Source organism: Vipera ursinii, assembly GCF_947247035.1.
Source record: "Vipera ursinii genome assembly, chromosome: 3".
NCBI classification, from domain to species: domain Eukaryota; kingdom Metazoa; phylum Chordata; class Lepidosauria; order Squamata; family Viperidae; genus Vipera; species Vipera ursinii.
This window is the reverse complement of record NC_139516.1, coordinates 187,242,553-187,261,818: the sequence shown is the minus strand read 5'-3', so window position 1 is coordinate 187,261,818 and position 19,266 is coordinate 187,242,553. Positions and strand designations below refer to the sequence as shown.

At 39.1% G+C, this 19,266-nt stretch overlaps 1 protein-coding gene across 3 annotated transcripts in view; it reads left to right on the top strand.

Moving 5' to 3' along the window:
- TRIQK (triple QxxK/R motif containing) overlaps positions 1–19,266 on the top strand; it is a 68,902-nt gene that overhangs the window by 8,040 nt on the left and 41,596 nt on the right. Inside the window, exon 1 of one of the 3 annotated variants that reach the window (XM_083359698.1) lies at positions 6,255–6,380. The exons of the other annotated variants lie outside the window; for them this stretch is intronic. The gene's annotated coding sequence lies outside the window, so the exon portion shown is untranslated. Of the gene's footprint in view, positions 1–6,254; positions 6,381–19,266 lie in introns of those variants that run through there. 3 annotated transcript variants of the gene reach the window in all.

The window sequence follows — 19,266 nt, the reverse complement described above, 5'->3', positions numbered from 1 at the left end:
ATATGCTCTGCAGCCAATGATGGAGAAGCTCTATACAGTCAGTAAAAACAAGACCAGGAGCTGACTGTGGCTCAGACCATGAGCTTCTCCTTGCAAAGTTTAGGCTTAAACTGAAGAAAGTAGGGAAAAGCACTAGGCCACTGAGGTATGAATTATATCATATCCCTGTTGAATATACAGTAGAGGTGACAAATAGATTTAAGGAATTAGATCTGATAGACAGAGTGCCTGAAGAACTATGGATAGAGGTTTGCGACACTGTATAAGAGGTAGCAACCAAAACCATCCCAAAGAAAAAGAAATGCAAGAAAGCAAAATGGCTATCTGAGGAAGCTTTGCAAATAGCTGAGGAAAGGAGGGAAGCGAAAGGCAAGGGAGAAAAAGAAAGATACGCCCAATTGAATGCAGAATTCCAGAGAATAGCTAGAAGAGAAGAATGCCTTCTTAAATGAACAGTGCAAAGAAATAGAAGTAAAGAATAGAATAGGGAGGACCAGAGATCTTTTCAAGAAAATTGGAGAGATGAAGGGAACGTTTCATACAAAAATGGGCATGATAAAGGACCAAAATGGCAGGGACCTAACAGAGGCAGAAGAGATTAAGAACAGGTGGCAAAATTACACAGAAGAACTATACAAGAATGAGCTTAACGTCCCTGATAATCACAATGAGGTGGTCACTGACCTCGAGCCAGACATCCTAGAATGTGAAGTGAAGTGGGCCTTAGAAAAGCTGAGCAACAACAAAGCTAGTGGAGGTGACAGTATTCCAGCTGAGCTATTCAAAATCTTAAAAGACAATGCAGTAAAAGTGCTACACTCAATTTGCCAGCAAATTTGGAAAACTCAAGAGTGGCCACAGGATTGGAAAAGATCAGTTTACATTCCAATTCCAAAGAAAGGCAGTGCCAAAGAATGTTCAAACTATCGCACCATTGCACTCATTTCTCATGCTAGTAAAGTCATGCTTAAAATCCTACAAGCTAGACTTCAGCAGTATGTGGATCGAGAACTACCAGAAGTACAGGCAGGATTTCGAAGAGGCAGAGGAACTAGAGATCAAATTGCCAACATACGCTGGATCATGGAGAAAGCTAGGGAGTTCCAGAAAAACATCTACTTCTGCTTCAATGACTATGCTAAAGCCTTTGATTGTGTGGAGCATAACAAACTGTGGCAAGTTCTTAAAGAGATGGGAGTACCAGACCATCTTATTTGTCTCTTGAGAAACCTATATGCGGGTCAAGAAGCAACAGTGAGAACTGGGCACGGAACCACTGATTGGTTCAAAATTGGGAAAGGAGTCCGGCAAGGCTGTATACTGTTGCCCTGCCTATTTAACTTATATGCAGAGCACATCATGAGAAAGGCAGGGCTAGATAAATCAAAAGTTGGAATTAAGATTGCCGGAAGAAATATCAACAACCTTAGATACGCAGATGATACCACTCTAATGGCAGAAAGTGAAGAAGAACTAAAGAGCCTCTTGTTGCGGGTGAAGAAGGAGAGTGCAAAACTTGGGTTGAAACTTAACATTAAGGAAACCAAGATCATGGCATCTGGCCCTCTCAATTCCTGGCAAATAGATGGGGAAGAAATGGAGGTAGTGACAGATTTTATTTTCCTGGGCTCCAAGATCACTGCAGATGGGGACTGTAGCCAAGAAATTAAAAGACGCTTGCTCCTCGGGAGGAAAGCCATGGCAAATCTAGACAGCACACTAAAAAGCAGAGACATCACCCTGTCAACAAAAGTGCGTATAGTCAAGGCTATGGTCTTCCCAGTTGCAATGTATGGCAGTGAAAGTTGGACCATAAGAAAGGCTGAGCGCCAAAGAATTGAGGCCTTTGAACTATGGTGCTGGAGAAGACTCCTGCGAGTCTGTTGGACTGCAAGGCGATCAAACCGGTCAGTCCTAGAGGAGATCAATCCTGACTGCTCTTTAGAAGGCCAGATCCTGAAGCTAAAACTCAAATACTTTGGCCACCTAATGAGAAGGAAGGACTCACTGGAGAAGAGCCTAATGCTGGGAAAGATCGAGGGCAATAGAAGAAGGGGATGACAGAGAATGAGGTGGCTGGATGGAGTCACTGAAGCGGTAGGCGTGAGCTTAAATGGACTCCAGAAGATGGTAGAGGACAGGAAGGCCTGGAGGAATGTTGTCCATAGGGTCGCGATGGGTCGGACACGACTTCGCAGCTAACAACAACAACAACAACAATAACTGTCTCAGTAGTATTGATAAAAATTCGCTTTCCTTTCAGGTTAGGGCTTTGATTGTGGATCTTTGCTGTTACAGATATTTCAGACTGATAATGTTGGGCCAGATGGCTATGGCTTTTAGGATCTTTCCCCACTGTTATATCCACTCAAACTTGAATCAGCAAAGCCTAATGGTGTGAATTTTTCTGTTCCTACTACTAGTACCTCCTCTCTCTGTATTGTTTTGGTTCCAAGGACTAGTAATCATCTGATTTTTTTCCCAATGTATTGAGTAAAAAAAAACTAAGCTGTTTTTCATGTGTTGAAAGTTACCATTGGACCATGGAAAACTAGCACTATTAGAATATAATAAAATCTAAGGATGGTTTAGGTCATCTTCTTATGGCTACGGACAAACAATGGAGATCAGGCTGGAAAAGAGGACGTTGCTAGAGCATGTTTGTGGTTATTTTCCTTTCTAAATACCACCTCTCCTTCCTATGGGATTTTAATGTCTGTTTCAACAACAAAGAGAAAGTGTAAGCTGCTCTTACTTTCCTACCTCATTTTTACTTTGCAAAAGGGGCCTTTCTCTTGTCATGAAACATGTATTATATGGGCTTGTTTGACTTTCATATTTTAAAGCAAAATGCTTTGTTGCTGTTTATCAGTCTAGTTTGTATATAGCCAGGTTTGGCAAATAACAGCTTTAGCAATAAGACTCTTGTGCTGTTTTGCCTAGAGTAAAGGGCAACTGTTGTTTTCCATAGAATTGTGATGTTTTGGAATAAGAGATAATCTTCTAAAATAAAGCACATCTGGCAATCCAGTCTGTTATCTGCAATGAATCCATCAGCTCTGAGTTGGACAGTTGCCATGGAACAGTTGTGAACTGAAAAAGTGTTCTGTGAACTGACATATGGCCACACCTGAGCTTTACTGCACATATATACAGCCTTCACATCAGAATGAATTCTCCCAAATTATGCACAGCCTTCCATAGTATGGCATGTGCTCTTTCCTCCTGTGCTTAAACTTTTTGAACTGTAGAAAGCTCAACGAAAGGAAACACATTTTGCCCTTTCTATATAAATAAAATAAACTGTGATTTAATTCAAGCTTATGGTGCTTTCAAACACAGCTCATGTAGGGTTTTTTGACAACAAAAATATTTTGCTATTGCTATTCATGGATTTTTTTAAAAAAATTCTGAGTCTAGTTTATCATACTGGAGCATCCCTTCTGAGTATAGAGTAGATCAGGTCTTTCTTAATTTCCGAATCCAGATAAGATTAGATAGCGAAAGAAATTAAACTATTAAATTAAATTAATTATCTTCGAATTCCAAGCAATCTTTGGGACTGGAGGATATGCTCCTTTTTTGCTGAATTTTTCTTGAAGTAATGCTCTCTCATGTTCCATTAAGATCCAATGGAAAGGCAGAAAATCTGTCTCCCTTCTCATAACAGTGGCTGAATATACTACTGTAGAAAGATTAGCCTATTTGAAATAGACAAGACATCAAGAGCTAGAATTCAAGGATCATCATTTTTTTAAAAAAATGTTCTGAATGATTTTAACATGTTCTTGTAAATCCTTACAAAATGTTCATGCTATCTATATCTAAATTTTGGCAGTTTTGGAGGCCTATATAGGCTGCATTTTTTAAAAAGCCAGTCATGTCCTGATAGAATTATATTTGTTGGTCAAATAATTTTTACTTTCCTCTGTATCTTTTTGGGTTCCTCCTATTCTGCTTTGGAAGGTTTGGTGACTCTCCAGAGCAGACTTGAAGAACATAAGTGGGATGGAAGAAGGAGAAGAGTGAAGGGAAGATAGGTACAAACAAAGTCAGATTGCATAATCTTAAATGTAGTAATATTGTTGTAACAACTCTGCTTTAGAACGTTGAATGATCTTTGGATCTAGGTCAAGGGTAGGCAACCTAAAACATTCAAAGAGCCACTTGGACCCGTTTCCCACCAAAAAAACACAACAACACTGGGAGCCGCAAAACCCTTTTGACATCTAAAAAAAAGATAACACTGCATATATTGTTTTTTACCTTTATGCTATGTATAAAAAAACTATAGTGTGCTGCATTTATGAAATCAGTGAACTGCTACAAAGAAAACAAATTTTTATTTCTGCATGCAACAAAAGTATTTTGAATTCCAAAAAAAAAAAAGACGCTGGTTACTTTCAAATAAAATACTCAAATGTCTATTTGAGTCCTCATATTTATGAAATAAAAAGCTGGTGCAAACTATAAAAACTACAAACAGAAAAATAGAAAAGAAAAAAATTGCGGGGAAAAAAACCAGAAAAGGACAAGAGAAAGAGGGGAAAAAAAACCTTTCTCCTTCATCCCAATAGGTAAAAACAATTTTAGTAGCTTATCTACCATCTTTAAGTACAGCATAATTAGCCCATTCCTCACCTCTTAATTAAAAAAAAATCAAAATATTTCATTAAATGTTCTTTACTAAAAGTCCAGTAAGGACAACCACATATATTCATTTTTTTTCTCTCTCTCTCCCTCCCTCTCTCTTTCTGCCCTTGGTCTGCCAGTCCTCTTCCCCCACTCAGTGTGTTTGTGTGTTGTGTGTTTGTGTGTGAGTGAGAAAAACACACACAGAGAGACAGAGAGGCACTTGCACTTCCCTTCTCTCTCTCTCTCTCCCTCCCTCTTTCTCCCTCCCTCCCTCTCTCTCTCTCCCCTCTTTCTCCCTCTCTCCGATCTTCTGCTCACCTGGCAAGCTGGCTTCACGCTGTTCTGGACAAGCTGGCACACATTGGGCTGGCTCTCCTGCCCTTGAGAGCTGCTGCTTTTTGCTGCTTCCTGTTTCCTGCTTCCTGTGGAAATGCAGCAATAAGGAGCCCCACCCAATAAGCTTGTCAGCTTCTCAGAGGACAGCGGAGTTACACACACACACACACACACACACACACACACACACACACACACGGAGGGAGAGAGAGAGAGAGAAGGGAAGTGCAAGTGCCTCTCTCTGTCTCTCTCTCTCTCTCTCTGCAAACGGAGCCGCAGGAGAAACCTGAAAAAGCCGCATACGGCTCCAGAGCCGCAGGTTGCCTACCCCTAATCTAGGTGGTCTTTGATAGTCTTCATCACTAGGGTAGAAGAATTCCAATTACCTCTGGAAATTTTTACTTTCGTATATAGAGAATGCCACATCTCCTAACAGTGACAGATGTCTTGGCTTTGCCAGTTTAGCTTTTAATAATAATTCCACATGTTATTTTCTTTATTTGTGTTCAGGCTGTTTACATAATATGATCACCCTACTGAATATGTTTTCACCTAGCATTTTGCCAGAGTAGATTGTACATCCAAGTAGAGAACAAAACATACTAGACTGAGACCAGCCAGTTACATTCAGACATCTTGTAATTATTTCACCCAAAAGTTAAGGTATTCAAGCTAGTCAACTATTCTGTATATTGGGTCACTTCATAGCCAGTAAAAAAAAGTTAGTGGTGGTGGAGCTCTTTTTCCTTTCCTAACAAGCATTGTTAGCAAGAGGTAACATTGTTAGCAAGGGGTTAGCAAAGAACAGTTACCTCCATGCCTTTTCTAATGAATTTTATGATTGGCAGGATGCTGAATTGAATACAGTATTGATCTGATCAGGTTGGATTAATGAACATGGAGGACAATACGTTAAGTCCACATCACCTATCAACTTAATTGTAAATGCTTGAAATAACAAATCTGGCTACAATTTTTTTTAAAATTTTGGTGACAAAGTTCTTCCAATGTGTAATGGTCTGTGAGAATAACCTTGGGAGACAGGAAGAAAAGGAGACGCTCCCTAGGCTACGGTAAAACAAGAGATGTCTCAGCCTGTAGAAGGAATGGGAGCAAGGGAAGCATCTCAGATGGGACTCTCCCTAGTTCTCTGGAAAGCAAGGGTGAGAAACAGGAGAAGTGCTTTAAAACTTGCAAGTTATGTAACCTTACAATAAAGGTAGTGTTAGATTCATGGTTTTGATTTCTTGTTTAGGCTACTATCTACTATCAAGATAAATGAAGTGAAAGGGATGGGATAACAAGGACTCCCCCAATAGAACTATTTCCTTTTTAAAATCAAATTGCCTCCTAAAACGAAAGGATCGAGACTTTAAAAAAAAGTCTTAATGGCTTTTCTCAGAAAGGAGGTAGGTATTTTTATGGTAATTAATTATTTTACTAGTGTTGGACTTTTGGTTTGGCCATGCGTCTGCCGCGGATGTTGGAAGGTGAGCTCTGTCTTCCACGTCCAATTTCATACTGCTGAGGGACCCTGGAAAGGGTCGAAAGTCACCCTGTAGGGGTGACAAGCAAGAAGGGGACCCAGCTTGATCGCAGGAGGGCAGTAGCCCTTCCGCTCAATCCGGGGCAGTCCTCCAAACCGGTGAATTGAAAGACCAGCCATAGAAATATGGCCTGTCACTAGGCTGCTGACAGCCGAAGTCAAATTTACCACCAGGCACCTATAAAGCAGCACGGATGAGACTGGGTGAGATCTGAACCTCTCTTCAATCCTAACTATTTTTTCTACCTGTATAAGCTGCCCAAGGTATCTTCCCTCCTGTGGAGAGAGGGAAGGGAAATTCTATCCCACCTTCTAAAAACAGTGGCAACTTGACTATCCAGGGGAGTTTAAAATGCTGAAAAAATAACTGGATTTTAACTGGATTTCTATCTTTCTAAAAGATTTCTTATTCTTATTGAAGATTTAGGTTTTTACTTACAAAAAAGAAGTACAATTGGAAAAAGGATTATAAAAATTTTGGACTTAAAAAAAATCTTAAACAGTATGGGCGACATCTTGTGGCTAAACCTGATATTACAACTAGTTATTGCCTAGAAGAGACTTGGCTTGAAGCCCAGACAATAGATAAGACTTTTGCAACCTTGGAAGATGTCAGCTGTGAGAAGAGCAGCTGTGTTCTATGCTCAGCGACAAAATTATTTTTATTCTCTGATTATAAAGCTTTTAATTTAACACACCACTAGAACATGGATGAAGATCAGGAACAGATTCGCTTTATGTTGAAAGCAATTTATGAAACTATTCTTACCGCTTCTGATGAAATAAGAAGCTACAGAAAAGAACAAGATGTCAGCCTAGATATACAAACCCAAACTTAGATTACAACTAAAGATCAACTACACAGAATATAATAGAAGAAGTGGAACAATCAAATACTATGATAGGAGATTCAACTGATCAACAAACATAATTAATGGAAAACCCAGAAAAGGGACTGACAACACTGAAAATGGAAAAGACTTTCTAACCAGAAGAAACCTGATGATCAAGAAGAAATACAGACCCAAGGGAAAATAAACATTTCAGGACAAATATGTTGAGATGGAAAAATAGAGAGACGATTTCTTAGTCCTTCCAAAAAAATGTTGACTGGATGGCCTCTTTTATCTCAAACAATATATATAATAACAGAGGGAGATCTATTTGATGACTTAAAAGTATGGATATGGAAGGCGAGTTGGCAAAGAAAGCAAGCTAGAATAATGTTGAAGAAAATTGGGGTTTTGACTTAGTGAGGATTAAAATAGAATATACTCAAATATACATGATGTGTACTTTGAATACTAGATTTTGTTATGAACTGAGATAAAGAAAACTGATCATTTAAAATTTGGGAGTATAAATATCAAAAGTTAAATTTGAATATTGATTTGTTTATAAAGGTTGAACGTAAAAGTAATTAAGATATATATAAGCTAAAAATCTATTGATAAATGTAATAAATGTGTTTTTACTTAGCTGATATAGTAAGAACTGTACTAGCTTAAAAATGAGATAGACATTAAGAGAAAAATAGAGGAAGTATTTGATGTTGAAGCAAGAGAAACTTTGGTTACTAAAATTAAGACATTTGGAAATTAATAGAAAATAAGAATGTTATACTGTATTATTAATTAGATGATGTAAGATGGTGAGAAATTGAATATATTCAAATAGATAAGATGTGTATCCTGAATAATAGACTTTGTGATGAATTGTGATAAAGGGAACTTTGGTTACTTCAAATTTGGAAATTATAAATATTAAACATTAAATTTAAATATTAATGGGAAACTAAAAATTGGGAAAAACTAATTAGGACATTGTCTATAAAGACTGAATGTTAAAATAACCAGGATATGTATAAGCTAAAAAATATTGATAAATGTGAAAATCTTATTTTTATTTAATTGATATAATTTATTTATTTATTTATTTAGTTATATTTATATACCGCCCTATTCCATGAGGACTCAGGGCGGTTTACAGGGAATTAAAAATCCAAAATACAAAAATTAAGAACCAAATTAAAAAATATTAAATTGACCCTGTACTCAATTAAAAAGAACCCCAAATTAAAAATTTCTCCTCAGTCTGGGCCCGAGAGCTCGAAGAGCCAGGTCTTCAGGCCCCGGCGGAATGATCGGAGGTCGGGGGCAGTTCTCAGCTCCACCGGCAGCTGGTTCCAGAGGGCAGGCGCTCCCACCGAGAAGGCCCTATCCCTGGATGTCACCTGCCGGCAATCTCTTACCGGCGGGACCCTGAGCAGACCCTCCCTGTGGGAGCGCACTGGGCGAAGGGCGTTTGATGCCGGCAGCAGGTGTTCCCTCAGATATCCCGGACCCAGGCCATGTAGGGCTTTATAGGTGATAACCAGCACCTTGAATTTCACCCGGAGGGCAACCGGAAGCCAATGCAGCTCACGGAGTAGAGGTGTTACATGGGAGTATCGGGAAACCCCCATTACAACTCGCGCGGCCGCATTCTGCACCAGTTGAAGCCTCCGAGTGGTCTTCAAGGGCAGCCCCATGTAGAGAGCGTTACAGTAGTCCAGACGGGAGGTCACAAGCGCGTGAGTAACTGTGCGTAGGGCGTCTCGGTCCAGATAGGGACGCAACTGGCGCACCAGGCGAACCTGAGCAAAAGCCCCCCTGGTCACGGCTCCTATATGGTCTTCGAAATTGAGCCGTGAATCCAGGAGGACGCCCAAGTTGCGAGCCCTATCGACGGGGGGTAACACCTCACCCCCCATCATTAAGGATGGAATAACTTGGTTAACCCGAGATGCCGATATGCACAGCCACTCAGTCTTGGCGGGATTGAGACGAAGCCTGTTTCTCCCCATCCAGACCTGAACCGCCTCCAGGCACCGGGACATCACGGAGAGGGCATCACTGGGTTTGTTCAGGGTGGAAAGAAAAAGTTGGGTATCATCAGCGTACTGATGATACCCCACCCCAAAACCACGAATGATCTCGCCCAGCGGCCTCATATAGATGTTGAACAGGAGAGGCGAGAGAACCGACCCCTGAGGAACTCCACAAATGAGAGACCTCAGGGCGGATCTCTGCCCTCCTGTCAACACCGACTGCGAGCGGCCCTGGAGGTAGGAGGAGAACCACCGTAGAAGGGTGCCTCCCACTCCCAACCCCCTGAGACGCCGCAGTAGGATACCATGGTCGATGGTATCGAACGCCGCTGAGAGATCTAATAGGACCAGGACAGAGGAGCAACGCCTGTCCCTAGCCCTCCAGAGATCATTCACCAGCTCGACCAATGCCGTCTCCGTGCTGTGTCCGGGCCTGAAGCCCGATTGGTACGGGTCCAGATAATCAGTTTCCTCCAGGAACAGAGGGAGCTGATGCGCCACCACGCTCTCAACAACCTTCGCCAGAAAGCGAAGGTTGGAGACTGGACGGTAGTTGTTTAAAACAGCCGGGTCCAAAGCAGGCTTCTTGAGAAGGGGTCTCACCACCGCCTCCTTCAAGGCGGCAGGAAAGACACCCTCCTTCAAGGAAGCAGTTATTACTGCATGGAACCAGCCTCGTGTTCCTTCCCGAGCCGCATAAGCTAGCCAGGAGGGGCACGGATCCAACAAACAGGTGGTGGTGCTCAGTCTCCCCATGATCCTGTCCACATCATCAGGGGAAACAGGGTCGAACTCATTCCAGATAACGTGCTCAAGACTGCCTGATTCCTCCACATTAGACTCTGCCCAGTCAGAGTCCAAGCTGGTCCGGATCCGAGCGATTTTGTCCGCCAGATGATGACTAAACTCCTCGGCTCGTCCCTGCAAGGGATCCTCTCTCACCTCCTGATTAAGGAGGGAGCGAGTCACCCTAAACAGGGCGGCCGGGCGATTATCTGCGGACGCGATAAGGGCGGCAAAGTAGTTAGACTTCGCCATCCTTATCGCCGCAAGATAAGACCTTATAAAGGTTCTTAACTGCAATCGGTCGGATTCGGATCGGCTGGATCTCCAACCGCTCTCTAGACCTCGTAATAATAAGAATTGTATTAGCTTAAACATGAGACAGTAAATACTAAGGGGAAAAGAGAAGAAATATTTAATGTGGTAGTTTGAGACTTTTGCTAAATATACTTGTATGTCATTGAATTATCGATTAACTCAGCCACCACATTGCTTTTTAAATACTTAAATGTAAAATTAGAAAATCAATAAAATATTTCAAAAATATTTTACTAGTGTTTTCTTAGGCAACTGCTTCCAGAATGTTTATCAGCCTGAGAAAAGACCCTTACAACAGGGTTAGATCTGCTGGAAATCAATGAAAACAGTCACGCTATCCAATATGCTGATATTTACTCAATTCTTGTCACTCTTATTCCCCAGTACCCTGACTGCCTTGAACACAAGAATTGGGAAATACAGTAGTGACATTATGCTGTACATAGAATATCATTCCCATATTTAATTAAAGTTGAAAATTCATGGAAGGATTTCAGAATATGGCAGCAGGAGAAGCCTCCTTCCCTTACAGGCACAATTATATCCTCAGATGTTTAGCGTAATTATTGATGTAAGCCTTCCTAAGCATATTTGCAGGCATAGCAAGTCTTTGGAAGAATACTTACTTTTTTATGTGGCAGATGTTGAAAACTATAATACTATAATACATTGCAAAAGAGAAGAGGACAGCTGAATAACATTTATGAAACATATTTTTAGTGAGTGGAAAATATTTGTGTTGTTGATGTGCAAGTTCTGTATATAATTACACACATATGCGAGCACACATGTTTATTCAGTTATTTTCATTTCCATTAATACATGTTCTTATTTATGGCTAATAGTGTGATCCAGATTGGTCATTCTATGAACAGATGGCACCCCTTCCATTTAGGAACACTAGGATTCAACAGAGGCGGGAATCAGACTAAGTAATGTAATTTCCCTTGCCACTCCTGTTGCTCTGGAGAATCCCTGGTTTTGCTGAAGTTTTCCGTAGAGCACATTGGGGCAAAGAAGGATGAAGGAATCTTAAAATTGTTTCTATCAGATCCTGCTCACACTTTCTTTATTTTGAGATTAAAGGTAAAGGTTCCCCTGCACATGCATGCTAGTCGTTTCCAACTCTAGAGGCCGGTGCTCATCTCCGTTTCAAAGCCGAAGAGCCAGCGCTTGTCCAAGGACGTCTCCATGGTCATGTGGCTGGCATGACTAGACGCCAAAGGCGCACGGAACGCTGTTACCTTCCCACCATAGTGGTCCCTATTTTTCTACTTGCATTTTTACGTGCTTTCGAATTGCTAGGTTGGCAGAAGCTGGGACGAGTAACAGGCGCTCACTCTGTTACGCGGCACTCGGGATTCAACCCGCCAAACTGCTGACCTTCTGATCGACAAGCTCAGCGTCCTAACCCACTGAGCCACCGCGTCCCTAATTTTTTTTTTTTGGAGATTTTGAGATTACTAGTTTTTAATTCTGATTTCTGTAACTGTTGTCTCCTTTGTGAATGATTAACTCCTATCGGTAGTTAGTTTGTTTACATCCTACATGGACTATGGAATACTTCATATAGGTTAAACATCCCAAATGATCAGTAAATATAACTCTGCATTCTTTACAAAATGATTTACATTTGTATGAAGGCAGTGTTGTTACTTGAGAGGATGAAGGCTATATCTATGTATATAATATCAGAGATGGTGACTGGTAATTTCAAATAATGCTTTTATGGCTCTCTGACTTCTATAATTGCTGAAAGACAGCAAATCCAAGTTTAGTATGCCCTAGAACAGAAAAAGAATACAGTATGTAAAAGTTAAGAAGTCCTTCTCCCGAAGGACTCAGGGCGGTGTAGAGGGCAATAAATATTAAAAAAAACAAAGTACAAAAGTTAAAAAATAAATAATTTATGCCCGATATATACAATAGTTAAAACCATATTAAAAACCCAACCCCAAAGCCATCAGACCAGGCCGGATTGCTCAAATAAATAGGTTTTTAGATCCCGCCGGAAGGAGCGAAGGTCGGGGGCCATCCGGAGCTCAACCGGCAAGCGGTTCCACAGGTCTGGCACGCCCAAAGAGAACACCCTCCCCCTGGGGGCCACCAGTCGACATTCTCTGGAGGCACCCTGAGGAGGCCCTCTGTGGGAGCGCACTGGACATAAACCAAAATAGCAAGTAGTCCAATAAGAAAAAAAAAACCAGGAGTCCTATACAACATGTGTAAGGACTGTAACAATCACTATGTAGGAAAACAATGTGGTGACAGTGTCTTGCACTTCCTTCTGTTAAGTACACACAAGAATTTTTTACTGTTATATTTTAAATTAATGAAACCAGAAACTTGGAGGCTATTCATGAATCACTAAATTTTCCCTTGTTGTATCAGCCTATCACCCTGTTTTCAAAGGTGATCACAAAAGATGGCTCAGGGAAGGGTGTCTTATCGTTAAGGCATTATAATGTTTGCTCTCACTATCTAATAAACATCAGAACACTATCTCTAAACAGGTAGGCCTGATCTATCTAGATTCCTAATAAGCATGAATAGAGTTACTGCTGTTGAATTTGTCTCTTTTGTAAGTCATCAAAGTTATTGATTACTGTAATATCTCAGGGAAATGAATTCCATGAACAAATGAGTTCTGTAAATTAATTATATGTTTCGTGCATTTCTGTAAGTTAATAAACATAGCTGATTGCTCAACCTCATCTTGAAAATCTCTAAGGAAAGACATTCCACAGCTCAACAATTATTCTATTGCTGAATTGTGTAAAGTCGGAATTTTTTTCTCCATTTTTCTGAACTAAATTTTGAACTTATATAGGAGTTGGAATAATGGTTTGTCCATTTTCACAGTCTAAGCACGTGTTCTCTTCCTCCTTCTCCCCTTTGCCTCCCTTGTTTACTTTGCCACCCATTGTCACAGGCTCTAGATGGCTAACAATATACTCCAAACATAACAAATATCCCAGAAAGCCTGCAATTCATATAAATATATATATTAAAAAATCTCATCAAGAAATATAAATGGTTATGACTCCATATTCAAATTACAGAAAACACTTCTCCTCTATAACATAGGTCTTCAGCATTTTCCTGAGGCCTCAGAAGGATGGGGATGGTCTAATTTGTACAGGGAGAGAGGGCAGCTGATGGAAATGCCTGCTTTTGTGATCCCATCATGTGGCAGTCCCACAAGGACAAGATCTATAGGAAGTTTATTGCACTTTGACTGATTAAATGGACAAATGAATATAGGAAAAGGCAGTTCTTCAAATAATTGGGACTTCACCATGAAAGATCATAAAGATAGTCATCACATTGACTTGCATCTGGAAATCAATTGATTACCAATGCAGCTCCCAAAGCAGCCAAGTCACCTGAGTACTGTATATAAGCTTCCATTATTCATTCTTCCTGTGATGTCTACAGAAACTTATAAATTCCTCCTTCCTTTCTTCCACAATAAACTGACTAAGGATGGTCTTGTGGTGGAATGTAGTTTGGATTCCCAAGAGAGAGGAGCTGCATTTCAGAGGGCCAATAGATAGCAAAGTTTAGATAGTTTGGTTGGGAGAAAAGGGGCTAAGATAGCTCTCCTTAGTAATTCTCAGAGTGTATCTTTACTGATGTAAGTATAGATGTCTGTCTATAGGTGACAAACAATTAAGGAAACTTCTTGGAAGTAACTCTTCATGTGTTTCTTGGTTTTTGGTGCCTAACAGAACTAGAACCCAATTCTCTCTGATATCATTCCAACATCTTAACCTCTGTGCCATAGTGGCTCTCAAAATATAGACAATTGAACACTTACAGTAATTAAATACAGTATATAACATTTGTTGCTGCATCATTACTTAAAATCTTAATTCATTTTATTAGCTACAAATTCTTTTTTTATTGAAATGTTTTTCTATACATTTTATCTTTAACAACCCCTCCCCACCCACCCCCTTCCCAGCCCTACCCAACCCTCTCCCCCTCCCCTTCCCCCCTCCCCGTCCCCGACTTCCCAGAGCTAAATACAAGGTATAAAAGTAAAAACAATCATAAACAACCATATGCTAACAACAATGAACTATTAAGTCTATCAATTAGCTACAAATTCTTAATTTTGTTTCTTTCTAATGAAGAACTACCTTTTAAAATTTCATTATCTTCATGATCAAAACATTTATTAATATTTTATCATCTTCTGCAGTTGAAGAAGCAAAATGTATTAAACAAGATCCACTAATTTCATGATTTTTTTCTATGCCTGTAGATATAGCAATTCTGGTTTGAGGTTGCTGTGGAACTGGCTCCATCTTTTGTGTTTGATTTCGCTCCACTGGGGACCCTTGATAGGAGAGAAAGTTGACCCATAGATGCGGCAAGCAAGGAGGGGGCCCTCATTGATCATGGGAGGGCAGTGGACCTTCCATTTGATCCAAGCAAGCCCTCCAAACCAGTGGGGGAAAGACTGGCTACATTCGTGTAGCCAGTCAGAAGCTGCTGACAACAGAAGACAATAAGCACCAACGAGCAACTTTCCAGCAACGTGAATGAAACTGGGAGAAACCCTATCCTCTCTTTACAATTCTAAGACTTTTCCCTGGAAAAAAATATCCAAAGCACCCTCCCCAATGAGAGAGGGATAGGGAATTTCCACCCCATTCTCTCAGGAAAAGAAAAGTGGTGAATTAATTGCTTGGGGGAAAACAGAAAATTACAAGATTAACTTGGAATTAATATACATATATGGCTTTAAAATTTGGGGCTAATTGTTGATTACTGCAATGCTCTCTACATGGGGCTGCCCTTGAAGACCACCCGAAGACTTCAGCTGGTGCAGAATGCGGCCGCGCGGGTTGTGATGGGAGCATCCCGATACTCCCATATTACACCCCTCCTGTGTGAGCTACATTGGTTACCAGTTGCTCTCCGGGTGAGATTTAAGGTGCTGGTTCTTACCAATAAAGCCCTTTATGGCTTAGGCCTGGGATACCTGCAGGACCGTCTGCTGCCAGGAACGACTTCCCATCGCCCTGTGCGCTCACACAGAGGGCCTCCTCAGGGTGCCGTCAGCCAGACAATGATGGCTGGCGACCCCCAGTGGGAGGGCCTTCTCTGTGGGGGCATCTGCCCTGTGGAATCAGCTCCCCGTGGAGCTCCGGATGGCCCCTGACCTCCGGTCCTTCCATCGTGCCCTTAAGACACTTCTTTTCTAACAGGGCGACCTGGACTGATGATAAGGGGTTTTAATATGGTTTTAACGCTTTATTGGTTTTAGTTGGGGCTAGGTATAGTTTAATTTCCTCTTAATATTTGTATCCTATTTGTATTTTATTGTTGTTAGCTGCCTTGAGTCCTTCGGGAGATAGGGCGGCATATAAGTCCCAATAAATAAATAAATAAATAAATAAATAATTAGATGTTTGAATATGGTGGAGAATAGATAATTGCTAGAAATAGAAGTATTATAACTAGAAAGATAAGATTTGTATTTAGAATATATAAAAAAAGACTTTTGTATGAGAAGGGAAACAGGAAAATGCTAAGAAGTTTGAATAAGCAAAGCTTTTGGCTACCCAAATATAACTTACTTTGGAATTATAAACAATAGAGACATTTTGAACACTGATGGGAAATTAATTTTTTTTAAAAAGAAAGAAAACAGGATACTGATTAAATATATGGATATTAAGTGCAAATGCAATTAAGTAATGTTTTGGATAGAAAAGATATCTTAAACTGACATTATTGATACTATCAGAAAAATGTAACAAAGATGTTGATACTCAATTATACATTTACTAATAACAATAAGAAATGTATTTGCCTAGCGTAAGTATTATCAGAAGAAGAGAGGAAACATTTGATGGTGTAATATTGGATCTAGACTGAAGTAGTTAATATATACCACTGAATTACTAATGGACACAGACAGCATGTTGTATATTAAGTATTTGACTGTAAAATTAGAAAATTAGTAAAATATTTATATAAAAAAGAATGTCCCTTTGGATATTATTATTCTTATTAATCATTTACTGCATATAGAACCATAAATGAATGAAAATGGTATGTTTGATTTATAGCTTGTATATGTGTATGAATATGTATATATGTACATCTATCTATCTCTCTGTATAATAAATGAATTCTGAGATAGTGAGATTAGGAAATAAACTTCCTTAAAATGTAAAAACAATAGGTCTTTTATAACCAGTGAGTTCAAATATGTTGCCTAAGAGAATGTGTGTGTGTGTTAGTTTTTTAAAGGTAACCAGTCTTCATCTTTTAATTTATAATGCTTAAAGAAGCAAATGTGTTTCCTTTATATATCTTTAAGGATCCTAATGTTAGACCATTCCAAGCTGGAATTGATCATTCAGATCTCATTGAATATAAAGAGTACACTGTAAATAGTGACATAAAAACTAGCTGTATTCACATGCTGCAGAAACCAGAACACCTTGAATATTTTGATTAAATTTTACCCCTACTAATGTCTCAATTGACATGCTGAAGAAAAATTGTACACATGTACAATAACATGTAGAGAAGTTTCCAGTTAAACCAGGATGTTGTGCATCCTGAGTCCTCTTTGGTATTCTGTACATATGTAGGCTTTTCTTCTGCAGTTATTAAGACAGCAGCATTGGCAGAGGGATTATCTGAAACACTATGTTTCTCATTGTACCTCCTCTTTCGAATAGCATCCACCACAAAGACCAGTGTGGGCTCCCATTTGACCTGCCTTCAAGCATTCTTTAAAAAGGCTTTCCCCCCAATTTTTTGGTTAAGATAGATGGATGGGCCCTTTTGATGAACGGAAGGAGGATGGGAAAAGATGGATTCATTCCCTTGTTTAGTAGTTTTATATAGTTTAGTTCTTATTAATGGAATTGTTGCTTATTTAATTTTGTTACTCAGAGCTCAGAGATGTCTAGAATTGGATGGTTTAGTGATTTAATAAATAATAAAGAAATGAATAAAATGAAATGTACAAATAAATGAAAGTGTTCCACAAATTCCACAAATTGAACACTGGAATGGGGCTTTCTATGTGGAATTAGAACTATACATTTAAAGACATACTGGATCAATTGGAATCTCAACGGCTCTTAGTGTCCCAAAGATGCTTTTCAAAAGGCAACTGGACTTTCTTTGTTTTTTCCCTGAAGATGTTTCTCTTCTCATCCAATAAGCTTCTTTAGTTCATTCCACTGTGGAACTCAGATTGTCCCCTTCTGCATTAAGGGAATGTATGACTGGCCACAATCCAGTATTAAATGCTTGGGAGTCCTCACTATGGGACTTACAGTATGTCTAAAATACTCAATGTGGCTTTTTTAAAAGTAAAGTACTGGCCAATATATTTAGCATTATGTTTAAGTAGGATGGTCATATAATTATGGAAATCATTTTATTGCTGATTAGCAGTTCATCAGTTTATTCCTTGATTACACTAATAAATTGGAATATTACCTAAATCCTTCATATAGACTTTTTGAGCTAGTGTAAGAAGTGTGAGATAAACAACTTAATAAAAGTGCCATCAGGGATATATTTAAACATGTTTCATTTAAGGATGGGATATAATTACTGCTGAGAGTTGATTGAAGAAGAAAAGTACATGTGCATACATAATGGCTGGCTAATACTGGATGAAAATTGGGTAGATTTCTAAGGCTTGATACAGGATCTAACACATTTTACTTATAGCACAGAAGTAATATAACATTACTTACACTACAGAAGTAAAAGAAATGTGAAGCAATATCGAGAAAAAATAAAGGAAAAGAAAATAGCTACAAAAGGTGTGCAAAGAGATACAAATGGAAAAAAAGAAAGATCAGTTCATTTTTTTCTATTTTCAACAAAAAATCATAGGAGGTTTCTAGTCTTTAATAAAAATACTTGTTCTCTTATCTCTGATCAATCTTGCCACTTTGTACCTTATACTGTATAAGATTTTCTATAAATATAGAGTTCTTGCAATATTACTCAGGTAAGACTTCTGGTAAATGTTGGTTAAAACATTTTAAAACAGTGCAAATTTAACAAAACAGATGGTTTACATATAAACAAGGCATTGCCAATTTCTATCAAGGTCCGTCAGTACACAATGCCTGAATATTTTTTCCCCCTAAATGTAGATTCAGAAATAGAATTCCTTATTCCATAGTGTTATGAATAAGTTTCTTTAAAATGTAGATATACAGAAAGAGTCAAATGAACTGCACTGTTACACACAGAGACCGGGTAGTGCTTGCCCAATTAAAAAATCAAACATATTTCCAAATACGTCATTGACGAATACTTGGAATCTAGGAATGTTTCTAATAGTGTTGGTTCAGCAGAAAATGGGGTTGTGATATGGAGGAACAAATACATTCAGTTTTGCTACTGCTGGAACGTTTAAAGTTGATGGTAAAGTTCTTAGTGTTTTATTGCTTTAGCTTCACATAATACTTTGGATACTTTATCATTTAATAATTTTGGTTCTTAAGAGACAGAAATGATGCTTTTATAGGTTATAAATTACAAATATAAATTCAGTGTGAACTCTTCTTTGAGGGAAATCCAGCTTTTGTCAATTTTATCAATTGGTTTTCCAAATATTTGAATGAGGCTTTGGACGTAACCACAAAGTTACAAAGTTATGTTCTGTTTCAAAAATTACAACAGGCTTAGTGTGTCTGTCTGTGCCTTTTCTCTCTTTCTCTCTGTATTAGAAATATATATCTTGGTGTTGCTTCATACAAGTAATGCATGTACAGTATCT